Source organism: Rhipicephalus microplus, chromosome 3 (assembly GCF_043290135.1).
Source record: "Rhipicephalus microplus isolate Deutch F79 chromosome 3, USDA_Rmic, whole genome shotgun sequence".
NCBI classification, from domain to species: domain Eukaryota; kingdom Metazoa; phylum Arthropoda; class Arachnida; order Ixodida; family Ixodidae; genus Rhipicephalus; species Rhipicephalus microplus.
The window spans coordinates 71,826,788-71,843,166 of NC_134702.1; the positions used below are offsets into that span (position 1 = coordinate 71,826,788).

The following is a 16,379-nucleotide window of genomic DNA, read 5'->3' on the forward strand; positions in this document are numbered from 1 at the left end:
AGAACTTTTGACGGCATATGCGTCTGTTTCCGCGAGCGCAACGAAAGGGCGAAGCCGGCGGAGTCCAAATCCAAGCTGGTATGCTTGCATAGCACAGGGGCAGCTGCCAGGCTGTATCAAAAGCACGAGCAGAGCTCGAGCCCTGATGAGCGAGAAAGGAAGATGAAAATGGAAGGACTCCATCTACTTACGAGCACTCGACTGCCGATAACGCGACCGCCGTGAGCAAAAGGACGGCTCCGCGTGCGACAGTACAGCGACGCTAACTGGCCTGGCGTCTGTTGTTGCGCCCTCGTCCTGTCACGTGGCCGGCTTCGAAGCTCGGCTGCAACTCGTGCCACTTGGGCAGCTGCTCGACAGAAATACGAGGAGCGAAAAAGGACAAGCCGCTGTTTCGAAAAGGCCACATGCTGTGAACTGCGAGCGCGTGTGGGCAGTCTTTACTTTTTACACGCGCCCTATACTTTTTTTTTCGCTGCGGTATGCACATATACTTGAAACCTAAGCCGCTTGAAATTTTGTTCTCTCTGTGTCGTAGAAAGCATAATATTGGTCCTAACTGACAATATCAAATATCATACTTTACATTTTACGTTCTTCTCGTTCTTCCATCAACCTTCGCTGTTGTCTGTGTAATAAATATCGCTCGCGTTTCGCGTTGTGCGTCGGTTCAATTTGGGCATTTTCTATTTCTTGTGACTCAACTGATACATCTGAATTTGTATGCCATGCATATCACCAGGTTAACGTGTAATGCCGTCCTTTGGGAAGGTAAGCAAGTGTAAATTGAAGGGATCGTTTCTTTTCTTGCACACGATATTAATGGCAACTAACAGACAATAATGCCCAAGATAGCATAGGAGGTTTTGTTAGAGAGAGAGAGATATATATATAGAGAGAGAGAAAAGGGGAAGGCCGGGAGGTTAACCAGATATTGGCATCTGGTTTGCTACCCAGCACTGGGGGCGGGGAAATAGGGGCAAAAAAGAGGGGGTAGATGAAAAAAAAAACGCACGCGCACTCATGTGAAAACGAAAACACACACAGGAAGGGCGTCCTAGCTACAACCGTTCAGTAAGGCCGGTCGATCGCAAAAAGTGTAGTAGCGCTTTCAGAGCCTTCTTCTGTGAAGTTGCATCTTGTCGATATTATAAAATTCCTTGCTCTGACAGAGGTTGATTATCTAATTTGCTGAGTTCCGTGCGAAGGCATAGTCGTTGTTTAATATACTCTAGGCAGTCACAAAGAATATGTAGGATCGTTTCTTCTTTGCCACAGTGGCCACAGGCTGCGGTGTCGGCCACCCTAATGCGGAAAGCGTAGGCGTTGGTAAACGCAACGCCCAACCACAGCCTAAATAACAGGGTCTGGTCTGCTCAGCAAAGCCTTTACGGGACTTGAAGACCTAGCGTAGGGTCAAGCGAGTACAGTCGTGCATGCTTGAAGTGTGGCTGTTTCCATTTTGATGTGGTTTGCCGGCGAGCAAGCCTGCGGAGCTTTCGTGCAGCATCTGTCCTAGAAAGTGGTAGTCGTAGTTTATTATCTTCTGTGTGGGCTGAGCGGGCAGCTTGATCGGCCCGTTAATTGCCGATGATTCCGCAGTGATTGGGTAACCACTGAAATGTAATTGGGTGCTCTTTCTCAGTCAGGTGGTGTATAACCTCTGCTATCTCTAGTACCAGCTGCTCGTGTGGTCCACGGCGTAAGGCTGATAGTAGAGACTGCAGTGCCGCCTTCGAGTCGCAGAAAATAGTCAACTTGCGTGTAGGTTGATCAACGACACATTGCAGCGCGGCACGAAGTGCTGCCAATTCTGCTGCCGTTGATGTTGTTGCGTGAGATGTCTTGAATTCAATTGTCGTAGCCAACCTTGGTATCACTATTGCTCCTATAGAGCTGTCCGGCTGAACCGATCCGTCAGTGTATATATGTGTGGAGTCTTGGTATTTCTTATACAAGAGAAGTAGTGTGAGCTGTTTAAGAGCCGGTTACGACAAATTGGCCTTTTTCTGGACACCAGGTATGTTAATATTAATCATTGATTGAGCGAGACACCATGGCGGGTCACAGGTCTAGCGGCAGGAGAGAACGAAGTTGGGATCGACTCACCATGTGCGGTCACTGTTTTGCAGTATAAGATGTGCATGGTCGGTCTACTGTTAAAAATGGTAGGCGATGTCGAGGAGATCGAGCAAGGTGTCGTATAAGTGTCCTCAGCACTTCAACATTAATGTGGGTCTTGATGAGGTAGTTCCTTGTGATGGCGATAGTTGCCGCTGTTGATGCACTTTGGGGCAAGCCTAAACAAATCCGGAGTGCTTGAGCCTGGACACTTTGAAGCATTTGTATGCTTGTTTTACTTGCGTTGGTTAACGCAGGTGTCACAAAACGAGCGCTCAAAAAGGGCGCGCCACCAAATTCTCGCGACGAAGCGCCAGAGAGACGCCTCGAGGTCAACGGTAAATAAAGAAAACAAGCATTCAAAGACTCCCCGGGCGCTCGTTCCTCTCCCCTCTCGGAAGCGTGGGTTGGCCGACGAACCTCCTCACATCGGCGGCCGAGCAAGCCTTGGAAATTTGTCGATGGAAAGGGGCGTGGTGATGCCGGGTTGCGTCATCTGTCGTGGACGGCCGTCGAACCGTCTCGCGCTTTCCCCCAGCCTTCGCGGTGCATCGCGCCGACGAAATGATGAGAATTTTCTGGAATCTCGCGCGGAAGGTATTTAACCGAGCAGCAGAGATGGGATATCAGGAGAAGAAGAAAGTTAGCGCCAGTGTGCGTGGGGTTATTCCGCCGTGTCTTCGGCGAAGGTTTGGCGAAGCCTTTTGTCCTCAGTGACAAAGGAGGAGAAGAAGAGGATTTCCACCTGAGGGGTGAAGACTCGAGCTACAGGCAAGAGTGTGTGTCGACCGCCAGCGAGCGAAGACGCGTGGCAACAGCTGCGTGTGGGAAGCCGACGCGTTACCGGCGAAGAAGTTTGGAGCCTGGAGAGCGGTTAATTGAAGACGCGAGGTTTCCTGGAAGAGAAACTTCGGGGGCAGCGGAACGACAACAACACTGGACTTTGAGTGAGTGTTCTCGGAAGAGTATCATTCAGACTTTTGTTCTAAGAACTTTGGACTGAATAAGTTTTCTAACTCTTTAGTCTTTAAGTGTCTTGGTTGTTCGATGCATGCGACTGCATTGTAGTGCGTATTGTTGTCTGTGTCCGTTGTTTCGAGTGTAGCTGATTGTACTGTGTAGTACATTGTTTGATTGGTGACACATTGTAATCAACTATTGTCGAGTGTGCATACTTGTGTATCGTTTTGATCTGCCATAATTGAGAATATAATTTTGTTTTGTTTATCAACTCTCGGCTCTGACTTGTTCTTTGGGCCACAGCCGGCGTCCGCTGGCGCGCCAAATAGGACCACTTCTAAATTGTCCACGCTTTCGTGGTGCGGTTCGGGGGGCCGATACTTCGGCCCTTGGAATTAGCCCGGCGATCACCTCCCTAATTAACGGGACTCGTGACAGCAGGTATAGGCTGTACCGAAGGAATCCAAGGAAAAGAATCCTATATAGTCGCCACATAGCAGTTGTGGACATTCCCCAGTTCCTTCCAGCGAAGAACTTGAATAAATGACAGATGCCTGCCAATCGCCTTTTCATGTATGATACATGTGGACTCTATGAGAGGTCTCTGTCAATGATAACACCTAGGAACTTGTATGATCGGGGGTGACGTATCCTTTCGCTGTTTATCAGAATGCTGTACTTCTGCATTGGTTTGCGCGTAAATGCCACAAGCGCACATTTCTCAGAGGAAATTTCCAGACCTCGTTGACGGAGGTAAATAGCAACTTGAGTGGCAGCTCTCTGAATTCGCGCTCGCAGCTGTAGACGTGTTACTGCAGACGTCCAAACGCAGATGTCGTCCGCGTACATTGACAATCTGACAGTACTTGGCAGATGCTCATTAAGCGCTATTAGCGTCAGGTTGAATAGTACAGGGCTAAGTATGCCACCCTGGGGAATACAAAAAAGGATTGCTCAGAGAGATAGCTGCGTAGCCACTGAAACATTCGACCGCCCACTCCTACCTCGTTGAGAGTGGTGAGGACAGCTTCATGTGTGACGTTATCGTACGCCCCTTTAACATCAAGAAATAAAGAAGCGCAGAGACACTTACGCCCGATTGTACTGGCTAGTTGCTTGGGCAAAGTGACGGAGAGGATGGTACTAGGACGGCTAGAATGGTTCCTGGAGCATCACAACATCTACCCGGACTATATGACGGGTTTTTGCCGTGGCCGGTCATCAATGGATAGCGTCATAGACCTAGTCAGCTACGTGCGACACGAAAAAGGTTTTGTTAGAAATAATTGTATTGTAAATGTGAAGAAAGAGAAATGGATGAGAAGATAACTTGCCAACGGAAGGATCCCAACCTGCGACCTTCGATTAACACGTCTGATGCTCTACCAACTGTGCTCCCACGCCAGCTATATCTTAGGGTACGTATGTGGAATAATGTTTTGGTATGTGGGGTTTAACGTCTCAAAACCACCATATGAGAGACGCCGTAGTGGAGGGCTCCGGAAATTTCGATCACCTGGGGTTCTTTAACGTGCACCCAAATCTGAGCACACGGGCCTACAACATTTCCGCCTCCATCAGAAATGCAGCCGGGATTCGAACCCGCGACCTGCGGGTCAGCAGCCGAGTACCTAGGCCACTAAACCACTATGGTGGGGCATGTATGTGAATTAAACGGAGAAGTAGAGAGCCTTCATGTGCGCACGCACATGAAGGCTTCCTGGCTTGAAACATATTCATACATGACCTTCCTAACATAAACATACATGACCTTCCTGGCTTGAAACATATTCGTAGGCAGGATCCCCGACAGATTGGACACTGTCCGCACAAAACGCTCTTTTTCGTATACCTGTGAGGTGCCCATTTACGTTGCATCGAAAACTGGTTTTACGTTCGAGTGTACTACCAAGTTTTCAAAACGGTTCATCTTTTTTTCTACCATCGCTTTCGTTTTATTTCTCGGATTCATATATATGCGCGGGTTTGTCGATGATTTACGTGAAAGTTTATGGCGTTCCAGATATCCGCCTTATCTCCCCGTTTGGACTAGGTATTTCGTTCGAAAACAACCTTTATCTCAAAGACGGGCGCCACACACTTTATGGAAACTTCCGGGTTGACAACCTTTTCTCACGGCTTACCTCTCCCTCATTAGCATACTTATCTCAAGCGGATACAATGACCCTCCGACTAAAAGCAAACAGCTATACTGTGTGCCAATAGCATGCCGATGAACTTGATTACTAAAGAACTGTTATCGTTGTTGCTGGACGTGGTTTGCAACAACATTATAAAAACCGTATGTGTGTTTATATGACCAAGCATTTCCTACCGTATATTTCCTTGGCCAGGCAGTTTTTTAAACTTCTTTTTTGACTATCTTTATGGCTTATGACTCGCCAAGTATATTACTTTGTTTGAAGGCACACGTTACGTCAATTTTGAAATCATTGTACTTTCGTTGGAGGGTCATTTAACTCAAGAGAGAGTTGACGTGTATCTTTAAAAAGAGTCATATACTGGGCGAGGTAGGACTAACCAAAAAACATTAGAGATACCCCTTTTTTTCCTGTTTGAGTGCAATGACGTGAAGTGCAACTTTCTCAGAAAGCCCGTTCTCGTAGTCACATTTCACCTTCTGTGGGACGGTTTTGCGCTCTCCCATAGCAGAGTACACAGTGCCCTAAAGCGTTTAACACTTGTCCTATACACATCACTTAACTTTAGTTGGTTTATGCGAACACAAGGTAGACACACGTCGAGAATTAGAACAGTAGGCACGGATGCAACACGGATGCAGCGTTGGGCCGCAGTGCCATGAATACAGTGAACTAGTATATAACATGAACTCTAGATGGTTAAAGGTCGGAAGTATACCCGAAGCGCAAGCAATAAGAAAGTGTGCGTGTGCCACCTCTCATTTAGTTCTTGGAATGTCCGCTGGATGGCGGTGCTTCTATATGGGGAATATGCGATGAAAAAATGCGAGATGGTGGTACTTGGAGTGTTGAATAGATGGACGAACGGACACACAGACATATGAATGGATGGACGCATGAACGGACGCAGGGGCGGATGCATGGACGAACGCAGGGACGGATGCAAGAACAGACGCACGAACGGACGGGCGGATGGACGCATGGACGGTCACACAGACGGACGCATGGACGGACGGAAGCAAAAACGAATCGACGGACGAATGCTTCGCCCCACTCTCCATCATTCACTCCATGGATATGCTGCCATTTTTTTTTCATAGCATTTGACAGCAAATGGATTGTCCACTAATTTTCAAATTGGTTGTTTGTGTGCATCAATATATTTAAATGGGAAGAATTTCTTAGCGAGCTTCGGCGACTTTGAGCGTATCTATCTATCTATCTATCTATCTATCTATCTATCTATCTATCTATCTATCTATCTATCATCTATCTATCTATATATCTATCTATCTATCTATCTAGCTATCTATCTATCTATCTAGCCACCTACGACATGTCGCACTTCGCGCCGGTTGCCGTCGGGCCGCGCCGACGGACGCTCGTTGCGCCTGGCGTCAGACTATAGAGTTCTCGCGTTTTGCTAACGTCCGTCACTGTGCCCAGTGTGTGCGCGCGCCAACGCTGCAATGCAGTACATTGGGCCCTTCATGATGTTTTCGCGGTCATTTCTCTAGCTCCACATATACAAAATTTGGTGTTACGTGATGTCAGTGGATGACGAAATATATTACTACTGCAAAGATAATAATTCTGACGCGCGTGTCTTGTAAGAACGTGACAATATGCCATGCTCATAGCGGGCTCGCGGCCGTTTCACTAGCTCCACATATTTTCTATTTCTGTTAGTAGTACGAAAGGTGTGCTGATGCGAGATTGTTCACTTTCGTCGATTGCGATGTCTTCTGAAAGTTCACGCGTTAGCTTCTCTTTGTCGTTTACTAAAATCTGCATGTCGTGCAGCTTGACGGTGCACTTACGTTGGCGAATGTGTGAATATTCACACGTGATCACTTACTTTCGTTGTTTTTTTTTAAGTGTGAATACACTATATAAGCGACCCCAAACCATCCACCGTCGTCGGCGGCGTCCGCAGTCTTCTCTCTATCTTTAAAGGAAAGAGGACTTGGCGGGCCACAGCGCGACGCTCTACCGAATAAGCCACGGACGCGATGCTGATAGTCCCCTTCCCCCTTCGCTCGCTCCTCCGCTCTCCTCGCTCGCTGCAGCTGCGCGCGCAACCCTCTCTCTCGCGCGCCCGCCTTCTCTCTCAGTCTCCCGTCGGGAGCGGGTAGTGCGATGGATGTCCCGGAGGCAACGCTACCATCTGGATATAAGGCGCGTTACTGACACCGATATCAGCGTCGCCAACGAATTTTAACTTTACTCCCCCTCATAGCATCACCCCGTGCATTCGCACTTAACCATGTTCACCCTCGGGGAAATGCTTGGGAGTTTTTTCCGCTAGTACTCTCGATGTCATCATCGTTTCGGCTTGCTTGCTTTAAGTGAGGCTGAACAATCGTTCACGACCACACAGTTCACGGCCCGAAACAGTGCTCTATATTCCTTGCGGAAACTGTTGTTGCTTCATCTGTCTATAACGGTACCTCCTAATTGTATTCTCTGAACGTCCCTTAGCTTAAAATAAGTCTGCACGTGCACACCAGAAATCCGGTCTGGCATAAAGTCTTACACGAGGAAGCGCGATGCTTTTCCAGTGTTCGTAAATGTAAAGATATAAGGAGGGAACGAGCCCTAAGGAGGCCAAGAACTTCTCTTCATCCGTAAAGCAGCTGAAGAGCTTGCCTAATCTCTACGCTTACTCAGTAACGATCATTCGCCACTAGATCACTGATCAGTGATCGCTATCAGACCAATGATCGACTGAATGATCAACTGTTGCATTTGCTTAGTTGTGAACTAGCGCAATAAAGTGGATTCGATTTCCGGCCCCCAACGACACGTGCCGATTGCGGCGGAATGCGATAAACATTTATGTAGAGCGCTTAACAAAAACACTGAATTCTGATCAATATTAAAACGGAGCCCTTCACCACCGGTTTTGCATTATAACAGTACAATTTACGCCCCCCAAATTTACTTCTCTCATAATCATATGGTGGTTTTCGGACGTTAAACCCCGCATATCAATCATCATACCCCAAATTGAACGTATAGATGGAATACTTAAGCATCGGAGCGGCGTAATGTCCCATCTGCTCTTCTTTTTCGGTGTGCCGCACAGCGTTACCCAATCTTTCGTTCGCTCTGCGCCGTCGGATTGCCCGTTGTCGCATCACTGAACAATAAAAAGCGGCCAGCCGATGGTCATGTTGAATTCGTGAGCTTCTATCCGCTGTTCAGAGGGGCAAAAAAAAGCAATAATATTCAAATACGCAGCATGTCGCATATGCCGCTTAGTTTTTTGATCGTGCGTGCGTGTTACGTGTCAAACAGATAGCAGAGGTATTGAAATAAAGAAAGCGCTGCCTACAAGGACACTACTTCGCAGCTTGCAGTATTATATGCATCGCAGCTGCGCCTTTGTTATATGGTAACGCAGCTGACAAAACAAACTAAGATCAACGACCTGCACTGTCACGTTTTTTTTTTTTAACGTTTCGTTAAGTGGGAAGTCCGCAAAGAGTTCAGTTAAACATGACGCAAATTAGCGTAAAAATAAAAAAATAGCTGAGGTAATAAGTGTAACGATAAAGAAAGATGAAAAACAAGAACCTGCCTCTGCAGAAGTTAGTCAACAGCAAAGGTGAAGGGTGAAATAAAGGACAGACGGGACGCAAAAGAATCACACTTTCCCCCAATGGTGAAGCTACTAAAGCAACACTAACGAATAGACTGGAATATTCTACAATGAAAGACTAGCATTTAACTTCTTTTGATGCCGTCTCGCGTAACTCTGGAAAGCGATTGCTTAAGCCAATACTATCACTCCAGGGAGCGAAACAGCTTTGATCTCAAGCGGAAGCATGCATGGACTGAACATCACACATTCGGACATGATGACTGTCAATTGAGCATCCGTGACAGCACTCGCGAACACGCCCTTATACGATCAAAGTTCGAAGTTTATACTCGAGCAACGCAACCCCCCCCCCCAACCTCCTCCTTTCTCTCTCCCCATTCAGTGGGGAGGGGGTGAGGGTTCTTCGCAACGTCCCTTCTTCCTATTAAGTCAATTTATAGGGCAGACATTACACCCCCACCCTGTCTGTAACAAGTGCAAGCTGTTGCCCTCCTGCCCCCCCCCCCCTTACTCCTTTGCTCACGACTACGGTTATGGCGTTGCTAGTTGCTACTAAAGAATTCGCACAACATCAAGACACAAACACAGTATACATGCCACCTTTCATAGCTCATAACTATTGTTTCAGGTACAGTATCATTCCTAGGACAATTCAAAAGTCGAATTCATTGCCTGATCCGGTTGTGAAAACTAAATTATTTTCTCAGTTTTTAGAAGCCACAAGCCCCACGGTGTTTTCTGATTTCATGCATTAAATTGAAATGGCTTGTGTAAATTATATGCCTTGTAATCAAGCTATGATATTTAATATGTGTTTTGATAAGTTGTATAATATATGTTTCAGCACTGATACTCACTTTCCTTGTTTTACTGGGGAGCTTATAATTATAATACTTTTATTATATCAATTTCGATTCATGCCATGAAGGAATATATATTTCAGTAACAAATATTTTTCCGTGTTTCTTTTATACACATTTCTGTTTAAATGTGATTTTTTTCCACTCCTGTGATCACCCTACAGAAAGGGCTGACACTTTCAATAAATGAAATGAAATGAAATGTCCTTCCTATGCATCCATCCTAATTTGCGTCAACTATTTTATAGCCGCCTTAAAAAACAGTCCCCTACGAGGTATACTTCTGCGTACTAATTAACGTAAGCATATCTTCCATTGCGATATCCGGCCAACGTCCCAAGTCTGCGTCGGTGTCAGCACGAGTGATCGAAAAGTATATTCACATGATGGCGTCACAATATCGTTACACATTGCCAAAATTTGTGATGTCATGTGTCAAGACGTCTCATGCTAAAGTCATCAAATGCATCGGTCAACGGTGTGCCGATCACGGAGGCAGTGCAAAACCGCGTCGAGTGTACAGAGCTTTCAGAGCGGGGTGGTGCAAGAACAATAGATCAACCGAGAACAAAAAGAAGTTGGCTTTCACCTTTTAGTCGGCTAGGCTTCGCGAAGGGCTGTTTATAAGGAACACAAAACACAGAGTTCACAGAATGAGTGTTCGTTTTCTTTTTTGGTAATCAGATATTCGTAACGTCTTCCTACCTGATGATAGTTATAGCGCGAGAACAGAACGACGACACAGGCACAAGAAAGACACGAAGGACAAGAAGGACACAGAGACAAGAAGGACACACTTCTTGTCTCTGTGTCGTCGTTCTGTTCTCGCGCTATAACTATCGTGATGTCATACCAACTAGCCCGAGCTGCCACACTTCTAAGTCTTCCTACCGGTAGCACATCGCGAAGGCAACATAAACCAGCAAGCCCATTTCACCTTACTGCCTTCCTTTGAGTCGTGCGAAGCCCGTGAGTTTTTTGCTGTGCTGGAAGTGGTGGGTTCGTTTCACGCGACAACGCCAACGTTTTGATGAGAGCAAACTACAAGTGCGATCGCGTACACAGACATAGGTTCTCGTTTGAAAAATACGCATAAAAATTACCCGTAGATAGCTCAGAGGCAGCGGAGCCGCAATGTTCGAATAGACGAAACGGGCGCGCAATGCCAACACAGTGGTCCTTTGCTCGGAGAGTTTTCTTCAGTTGATTTTCTCTCTCTCTCTCTCTCTCTCTCTCTCTCCTTTCTCTCCCTGGCACACATTCACGGTGATCTAATTTTACATCGGTGGTGTTGCTCCGAGGAACGTGTCACTTTTTTTCTACTCGAACAGCCGTCCTCCCGGATAGCCGTGATCGTATAGTGGTTAGTACCTTGCGTTGTGGCCGCAATAACCCAGGTTCGAATCCTGGTCACGGCAAATTCTTTTGTCAACTTTTTTTTTGTTCATATGTCGGTATATTGTAGCGATGCTGACGCCGACAGGTTAAAAAAACAAGCGACTTTATTAGGGCGAACTTGTGCCCACGATTCTAAAAACTATGGTCGTCAAGTTCGAGTAGCCGAGTGGCACAGATCTGACTAACTTCCTCTTCCTCGTTGTTGAACGTCCGAACGCGTGGCGCATGCCAGCCGAGCCGGGTCTTGCTGGTGCTGGTGACGATGATTGTGGCGGGCTACTTGAATGTGGCGAACCTGTCGCAGCATTGCCCCCCTCCTCAGACGCATCGTCCCGATGCTTAAGACAGTGAAAAGATACACGCGCACTCTCACTCGTTTTTCGGCGATCTGTCATGATAGGGCTTCATGCGGACTACGTGGACCACTTCCGTGGGATTGCGGCTTCTTGAACTCACGTGTCCAGCGGATCTAACTTCATAAGTGACGTTGCTGATACGGTTGAGTACTTCATAAGGGCCGAAGTATCGGCAAAGAAGCTTTTCAGAGAGTCCGCGGTGGCGCACTGGTATCCATATCCACACTTTGTCACCGGGATGATAAAGTGTGTCACTGCGTCGCTTGTTGTAGCGACTAGAATCGACGTGCTGTTGGTGGCGTATTCGGTATCTTGCCATTTGCCGTGCTTCTTCGGCTTTTTGCAAGAAGTCATCTAAGTCAGGTGGATAGCTGCTTTCGTCCTGTAGTGGTAACATGGCATCCAGCGGGGTGGTCACTCTTCGGCCGAATACTAGTTCGAAAGGGGCAACGTGGGTTGTTTCTTGAACGGCTGTATTATATGCGAATGTTACGTAGGGTAATATTTCGTCCCACTGTTTATGTTCAACATCAACATACATTGATAGCATGTCGGTCAGAGTTCTGTTGAGGCGTTCGGTTAAGCCATTTGACTGAGGGTGATACGCCGTTGTTCTTCTGTGATCGGTATTTGTCATGCGCATCAGGCATTGCATTAGGTCTGCAGTAAATGCGGTGCCCCGATCCGTAATAACGACGATTGGCACACCATGTCTGAGCACTATGTTGTTCACAAAGAACTTGGCGACTTCGGCAGCTGTCGCACTGTATAGAGAGTCAGTTTCAGCATAACGGGTGAGATAGTCTGTGGCTACGACTATCCATTTCTTGCCTGCACGCGATGTCGGCAAAGGTCCTAGGAAGCCCATGCCGACTTGTTGGAATGGGGCATCTGGAGGGTCTATTGGCTGGAGAAGGCCGGCTGGTTTTACGGGTGGAGTTTTGCGCCGTTGACATTGACGACAAGTTTTCACGTAGCGCTGCACTGATGCGAGCAACTTAGGCCAATAGTATTTCAGGCGAATCCTGGCGAATGTTCGGCTCACACCCATGTGTCCAGATGTTGGCTCGTCGTGGCATGCGTGCAGAATTTCCTCTCGCATGGCTGTGGGCACGACTAGTAAAAACGTTTCACCATTAGGTTCGAAGTTCCTCCTGTAAAGGACACTTCCTCGAAGGCAGAACGCGGAGAGCCCTCTGGAGAATATGCGAGGGACTTGAACGTCGAGACCCTGCAGGTGTTGTATAAGTGCCAGCAAATCCGGGTCATCTCGTTGTAGTTGAGCGATTTTGGATGTGTCGACAACGCCTAGAAACGGAAAGTCTTCCTCTTCAGGTACACTTGGATCGACAGGAGAGCGTGACAGGCAGTCGGCATCGCTGTGTTTCCTTCCCGATTTGTACACAACCGTAATATCATACTCCTGCAGCCTAAGGCTCCATCTTGCTAGTCGACCTGACGGGTCCTTGAGATTTGCCAGCCAGCATAGAGCATGGTGGTCACTGACAGCTCTGAACGGTCTACCATAAAGGTAGGGTCGAAACTTGTTTATGGCCCAGATGACTGCGAGGCACTCTTTTCAGTTGCAGAGTAGTTTGCCTCAGCTTTTGATAGTTTGTGGCTGGCATAGGCTAACACTTTCTCTTGACCATTTTGCCACTGGACAAGGATGGCGCCGAGGCCGACATTGCTGGCATCGGTATGGACTTCTGTGTCGGCTGTCTCATCAAAATGGGCAAGTATTGGTGAACCCTGTAGTCGTTTCCTTAATTCGTCAAAAGCTTTCTGTTGTTCGCTTTCCCACGTGAAGGGCACGTCCTCTTTTGTCAGTTTTGTAAGAGGTTCCGCAATCTTTGAGAAGTTTTCCACAAATCGTCTATAATAGGCACATAAACCCAAAAATCGACGCACTGACTTTTTGTCTCTGGGTGTAGGGAACCTCTGAACAGCGGCTGTCTTTTCGGGATCGGGGCGAACACCCTCGGAACTAATGACATGTCCAAGGAATCGCAGCTCTTCGAAGCCGAAGTGGCATTTTTCGGGTTTGATCGTCAATTTCGCTGACCGGATGGCTTCCAATACTGTGCGTAGTCGCTCTAGATGTTTGTCGAACGTTGCAGAAAATACCACCACGTCATCCAAATACACTAGGCATGACTGCCATTTCAGTCCGGCGAGGACAGTGTCCATCATTCGCTGGAACGTCGCTGGTGCGGAACAGAGGCCGAATGGAAGCGCTTTGAATTCGTAGAGGCCATCTGGTGTTACGAATGCCGTTTTTTCACGGTCCCGCTCGTCGGCCTCTATTTGCCAATATCCGCTTTTCAGATCTAAGGAGGAGAAAAACTTTGCGGATCGCAACCGATCTAGTGTATCGTCGATACGTGGCAAGGGGTAGACATCTCGTTTAGTCACACTGTTCAGTTTTCTGTAGTCGACGCAGAATCTAAGTGTGTTGTCTTTCTTCTTAACGAGCACTACGGGAGACGCCCATGGACTATTCGAAGGCTGGATGACATCATCAGAAAGCATCTCCTCCACTTGCTTCTTGATAATTTCCCGTTCTTTCTGTGACAACCGATATGGATGCTGGCATATAGGCCTCGTGTCGTCTTGCGTTATAATTCTGTGTTTCGTGATTGACGTGCGCTGGACCTTCGAGGTACTTGAAAAGCAATCAGAGAATTCTTTTACCAAGGCGTAAATATGTTTCTTCTGACTGTCCGGAAGGCTCTGATTGACGGTCACGGATGTGTCGATGTTGCAGGCCACTGGTCGAGTGGTTGATGTCGTTAAGCTGCATAGTTCGGTCGCCATACAGAAGTCGTGTAAATAGGCGATAGCCGTGCCTTGAGCGATGTGTTGAAGCTCATTGGAGAAATTTGTGAGTAAGACATCTGCACGGCCATTCGTCAAGTGAACAAGACCCCTAGCTACGCAGACACCTTTGTTCAAAAACAGTCCTACATTTGTATCCGCTATGCCTTCGCGGTTGTACAATGCATCATTTTCTACGAGCACCATTATACTGCAGCGTGGCGGCACAGTTACGTCATCATGAACAACGCGTAGAGCAGTTAGGCGTCGTTCCTCAGATTCCTCCACAGGTATAGCTCGTTCAGTCGAAAACGACACGCTGGACCTACGCAGGTTTATTACGGCGCCATTAGCTCGCAAAAAATCCATTCCTATAATGAGTTCTCTTGAACATTCTGGCAGCACAATGAAATCGGCCACGTAAATAAAGCCCCGTATTTCAAGTCTTGCGGTGCATCTGCCAAGGGGCGTAATAATGTGACCGCCTGCCGTGCGTACCTGCGATCCACTCCACTGTGTCACAACTTTGTTTAGCTTTTTCACCATCTTGTGACTTATCACTGAATAATCAGCACCGGTGTCGACTAAGGCATTCAGCTCCCATCCTTCCATTCTCAACCGCAAATCTGAAGTAACGTTTTCGTTGCTGCACCCATCTACCGGAAATACACCGTCATCACCCTCAAACCAAATTGGAGGATCTTTGTAACTGACGTTATCAGCGGCCTCACCTCCACAGGTCGCTTGCTTCAGTTTTCCGGGTGTGGACTTGGAGAGCGATGACCAGGCAGCCTTGAAGGTGTACGTGGGCTGGATGACCGGTAGCGCATAGGCGATGGTGACCGTGACCGGTGTTGGCGTAGAGTTGGCGAGTTCTGGCGCGTCGACAAGTACTCCTCAATCTCCGCTGGTCGTTCGCCGTTTCGGGGGCACGGTGCATATGACGGGAAGCCTCTTAATCCAGCCTGTCGGTAAGGACAGAATCTGTACAGATGACCCGCTTCCCCACAATGAAAACACAGAGGCCTGCGCTCGTGATCACGCCAGACGTCGCTTTTCCTGGGCCTACGCTCCACATAGTGATGTGTGCTACGTGCTCCTGGGGGCAGATAGGTAGCTGTCGGTTCCCGTGGACGAGGTGCGCTGCGTGCCGCAGGTGGGAGAGGAGTCGTTGCCATCGCAACTGCTGCATTGCTGTGTACCGTGGGTTGTCTGACAACCTCAGAGTATGTTCGGATAGGTCGAACCGGCTGCAGCTCACGCTCTGGCTCTCGTATCACCTGCCTCAGTTCGTCACGAACAACGTCCATAACAGATAGTGCAGTTGAAGTCTGGGGCATATGCAGTCTGCTCAGTTCTTCTCTGATAACTGATCTAATTAGCTCTCGCAGGGCTTCAACGTCGTTTCGCACGCCTCCGGGAAATACCTGTGCAGATGCGCAGTTAAGATTCCGGTTGTACTGCCGAGCCCGCTGTTCCAGTGTTTTTTTCGATGGCCGTCGCTTCCGAGTAAAACTCAGCAACCGTGCTCGGAGGGTTGCGGACGAGAACGGCGAACAGCTCTTGCTTCACTCCGCGCATTAGATGGCGCACCTTCTTATCCTCAGCCATGTTGTAATCCGCACGCTTGAACAGGCGGACCATGTCCTCAATGTACATAGCAGCACTCTCGTTTGTTAGCTGGTTTCTCGATTGAAGAGCTGCCTCCGCCTTTTCTTTCCTGTCTATGTTCGCGAACGTAGCCACCGCTTGTCGTCGAAATACCTCCCAGGTAGACAACGAGGTTTCATGGTTCTCAAACCATGTCTTCGCGAAGTCTTCCAGGGCGAAGTATACGCGACGGAGCTTCTCTCTTTCGTCCCATCCATTCAAGCTCGCTACTCTCTCGAACAGGTCCAACCAATCTTCAACATCCTCGTACGAGTCGCCGTGGAAAACTGGCGGCTGGTGCGGTTGGCTAATGAACACTTCTGCCGGTGTTACCTGGCTAGTCATAGTGGTGGCATCTATCGTTTGAATTCCCCTTGGTATGAAGTGAAGAGGACCGAACTCAGGTGAGTCACCTCGAAGACGGCGACTTGCCCTCTGGTGTACAGGA

General features: G+C 48.0%; 1 protein-coding gene and 1 non-coding gene across 6 annotated transcripts in view; one reads left to right on the top strand and one right to left on the bottom strand.

The window, feature by feature from the left end:
* LOC119160983 (scoloptoxin SSD14-like) overlaps nt 1–16,379 on the bottom strand; it is a 236,204-nt gene that overhangs the window by 44,753 nt on the left and 175,072 nt on the right. Inside the window, exon 1 of one of the 5 annotated variants that reach the window (XM_075889794.1) lies at nt 192–272. The exons of the other annotated variants lie outside the window; for them this stretch is intronic. The gene's annotated coding sequence lies outside the window, so the exon portion shown is untranslated. Of the gene's footprint in view, nt 1–191; nt 273–16,379 lie in introns of those variants that run through there. 5 annotated transcript variants of the gene reach the window in all.
* Nucleotides 11,057–11,128, top strand: TRNAH-GUG (transfer RNA histidin (anticodon GUG)). The gene has a single exon. It is a non-coding gene; the product is annotated as a tRNA-His (tRNA).